Below are 4,837 nucleotides of genomic sequence, written 5' to 3' on the forward strand. Positions count from 1 at the left end.
ATCACATAATATGTAGTGCCAATTCAGTTTCTCTTGCATTTTGTAGATTATTATTCACTTCAGACTCAGAGTCGTTTCAAATAATTGGGCGTGCCTACATACTCTATTTACATATATTTTATTTTTGAAGTTGGCTACTGATTCGCCATTAAAGGAGTTTAGTCGTAACCTAGAAAATATTCAATCTGTAGGTACATCATACGTTTGTAGATGGCAGCAAGTTCCATTTACATCACTTCATGCAAGAAAAATGAAAATACTACACTAAAATAATTTCATTAAACGACTAAAATCTTTATTATAAAGAGTCTCTTGCGAGTATGAGAATCGGCGCCATTATTTGACCAAAACACGGATTATACAGCATAGGTCGTTATGTAGAGGTTAATTAGCGTGTTGACGATGACCCGACCAGCCAACACTGTGTACACACTAACACGACAGAAATCTACCACCATACGATGTGCAAACGAAAATCCAAATCGGTTATGTAAAATAAATTATAAAGATGTTTTTAAGAAAAAAAATCATTTCTTATTTTGGTTTGTACATATGAAGCAGAAACATATGATGATAATTTATTGACGATGAAATGGATCGAAAAATTCGAAGATATAACTCTATTATTGCATATATATATACTTGCAGACCAGACTGAAACGCTTCAAGAAGGGCCAATTAAATTGGTAAGGCATCTATGTCTTCAATATTGAAAAGCAAACGATCATTTGATCAAGTTTGAACTAGAAGTAGAATGCTTGGCTTCTGTATTTCCTTTATTAACAGAAGCATGATAAGCCAATAAAATAGAGTTAATAGAACTGGGTTTTGATCCGGGAGATGGTTTTGGTCTCGAGTGGATTTGTTCAGATCGGATTTCACAAGGCGTAGGCCAAGTGTAACCAAAATCTGCAAAAAAACCCATTAAAGTCGAATGCAACTTCCCGGAAAAAAACACGGTAATTTTAACGTAAATGTTATTTTATCACCTTATGGACGAGTACGATTTGCTAAGTACATTTGCCAACAGAAAAGTAAAAGATTGCACCAATTCCGTATCATCAGAATCGTTCCTTATTGTTACATACAAAGATGGTGGGTAGATTTACCGCGGGTGACCGATAGTGCATGATCAACTTCAACATAACTTCATAAGAACGAAAACAATGTCGAAAACCACCGAGACATGTAAATGAACTTCCTGCCATTTCCTTCAACATGTTCCGGGAGAAGTGTAATTAATGAAGCTTTCGCTCATAATAAAAGCCCAAGTTTTCAAAATGAAATGCATCCTGTGACATCTATGTCATGTTACAGAAATACAAGTTTATAATACACCAACATAAAATATACTGAACTTCAAAAAAATCGTGCATTAGCAAAAAAGTTTACCTTCATGAAACCAGCAATCGCAAATACGAGATAAGTTTGGAAAAATGAAAAGCACGAACAAGGGATTAAGTTCTAGTATTGTTCTTGTTGCAGGTGCAAAAACTTATTTAAACAGCACACAAAATAGTGTAGAACACTGAAATAAAATATAAAAACAAACAACCAATACATGTAAAAGCATTGCAGTTTGTTGTGACAATTTTTGAAATGGGATTAATTTTCTTCACATGCTCTTATGTCATCATGCACGTCTCCAGAGAATTTACCTGCGGAAGCTGGCGTTACGAAACCTACTTTCGATGCATCCGCATCATTAACAGTTGTGGTCGAGCAACAGCAGCAGCTAACGCCAGCTGCGAAATGACGTACGGTCAACGGCGGACACAAATAATGTCCTGCGATCAAAAAGGGCTGTAAATCCACTAATGGCCGCATCATGGAAACCTACGAAGGTAAGACGTAGACGTGATGTTCAGCAAGATCTATTAGTAACAGTGGTTGATTGTGACCAACGGCGCTAGTACCTGGGTAAAGGCGGGCTACAAGACCAGCCGCATTTAAAAGGCCACAGAGCACGAGAAAAACGCTCAGCACAAGAGCGCACTGAACATAAGAACCCACTGACGGAAGAAGTACAAGTCCACAGCGAGGCAGAAGTTGCCATCTTCGATGCAATGAAAATCTTAGAGTTCATAATTGTGATAAATCTGCTAGTAAGCATGTTTTAGGGCCTTACTGATCTTGGAAACGCCGATCTCTTAGCTTCCAGCGGATAACGATGCAGATTTTTTCTCTCTTTCGAATGCACTTTCCGGCGAAATTAATTAAAAAATATCTTTTGGTCATTATTAAACATTTTAAATATGTAAAAATTGTAGAAACTCGATGCTCGGGAACTGCGTATTCAACTGTACGATAAAGGTTTAATTGCCAATCCCGCGGCGTGATCTCAGTGGGGTATAAATAACCCATCGGCAAGGTTATGACACTTTGGGTATGGCATGTGAAACTTAGTTTGTCATTTATAGTAATAAAATTGTTTCATAACTTTTTCGCTCGTTTGTTCGATCTAAAAATTAATTGTGAATTATGCATTTTTTTTATTCGAATAATGATACTCGATGAGAAACAGTTAAAATGAATTTTTGTTTATCAGGTGTTAATGCTTATAAGATATACATAAGTTTAATAGTACCGAATTATATCGTTTATATAAAGTTTTGAATCGATTTTTGTTGTTATAAATTGTTAATGTTTCAAGTTTAATTAGCAATATTGGCAATACATATATGCTATGAAACAAAATAAATAAGAACAGAACAGAACAGAACAGAATTTATTAGATTTAAACCATTACGGTTTCTCATCATAAAGTTATACAAAATAGATGAATACAAATATTAAATAATAAGCAATACAAGAATATGAGTTGCTACATAATAACAGAGTAATAATTAAATATTAAGCAGTGCATGAGCTCATAAAGATGAAAACATTAAACAAATTATAATATTTCATCACATCATGGATATATTATGCAATTAAAAAAGATCATACAGTATTGTTTAATATGTTATTTCTAATTCGATATGCGTCTCTTATATAGGTTGCAATATCATTAAGTTCGTTTCTTCTTTTAGAATTAAGCAGTGAAAGCATTTTGAAAACACTTGGATTTCTCCAATAACAAGTTTTAATATGTCTTCGTCTAAGATCTTCATAAGATGAACATTTAAACCAAAAATGGAACTCATCTTCAATGTCATTTGAGTTGCACACTTGGCATAAACGTTTAAGTCTTTCAATACGATTTCTTCCGTATCTGCCGGTTTTTATTCTTAACCGATGTGTAGAAGTTCTCATCTGAACAACTAAACGTCCTTTTCTAAATTCCTAATGACGTCCAAATATTCCTCGTATTCAAAGTTTAATTTCATATGTTTATACAATAAGGATAAAACGATGTTATTTTCTAAATCCCTATGCCATTCCTGCATGAAATTGTCGATCATGGTATGTTTAAATTGCACAATTAAATGATTGCAATTAATAGATTGGGGATCTTCCCACACATATGCATATCCATATCTGCATAATAATTCTTTAATTTTTGATAACCAATTTAATTTACCCTCGATACAGTCTTGTAACAAACAGTTATATATAGCATTTATAACACAATTTTTACTCTTAACCACTTCCAACCAATACTTTATAATTCTGGAAAATCTGTTTATATACAATGGATATCGTTGCAATTATCCATAAATAGCAGCATTGCTACACGATAATTTAACACCTAAAATGCGTTTACAAAACTTCGATATCCTTAGATTTAACATGACCCCATAATTCACATGCATAGTTTAAAATTGACGCTACAAATGAGTCAAAGAGCTCACAACAAACCTGAGGACTAAAAGTTAAGTGTTTTGTTTTTATTAACAATGTGTTCATGGATCTTAATCCTTTACTTGCCACGGTGCTTTGATTCGTACTGAATGTACCAAACCCAACACGGGTTGTTTTCGGCTTGACACATGTACATGGAAGTTATTTTCCTTCACGCATTCTTTTGTAGTTAGTGTTTGTTACGCTGTACCAACATTACTAATATTTTAGCATGTTGTAAAAGACCAGTACTGAATGATATAGTAACAGCAGATTGTGTGTCGTTTAATCTGTTCTGTTTCCGATAGTTCACACCCAATTTTGTTTTAAACTGCTATGAGAAAAAATCAAACTGTTATAATTACGATGTGCAAAAATAGCTTCAACTAAATGTCTTTGTTAACGATAAATTATATACTTCAAAGATATATCTATATATACAGAGAGAGAGAGAGAGAGAGAGAGAGAGAGAGAGAGAGAGAGAGAGAGAGAGAGAGAGAGAGAGAGAGAGAGAGAGAGAGGAGGGAGGGAGGGAGGGAGGGAGGGAGGGAGGGGGTGAGGGAGGGAGGTAGGGAGGGAGGGAGGAGAGAGAGGAGAGAGAGAGAGAGAGAGAGAGAGAGAGAGAGAGAGAGAGAGAGAGAGAGAGAGAGAGAGAGAGAGAGAGAGAGAGAGAGAGATTATAAGATGTAAACTCGTAAATTAGTCAGAGATGATTTGAGATTTCATTACTTCATCAATTCAAGTCAACCAACGTTTCCTGTGCAGAACATCTCTACTCGATACTGGCTAATACTAAAATCGTCTAAAATTAAAATATATTATATATTAGTTTATATTAAATAAACGCCATGACATGTGCTTATTCTATTTTAAATGCCAACCGGTTTCGTTTATGCCCTTCCATCCAATAACGATAACAAAGTATAATTAAAAACATTGTTATTCGTTTATTTTATTTTCATACAGTAATGTGTTGTGTCTGTGCGAAGACTACGTGATCTTTACGCTCGACCGTTTCTCAATCTACGTTTTGACCCCAAAATAAATCAGTATA

This window comes from Mya arenaria, chromosome 6 (genome assembly GCF_026914265.1).
Source record: "Mya arenaria isolate MELC-2E11 chromosome 6, ASM2691426v1".
NCBI classification, from domain to species: domain Eukaryota; kingdom Metazoa; phylum Mollusca; class Bivalvia; order Myida; family Myidae; genus Mya; species Mya arenaria.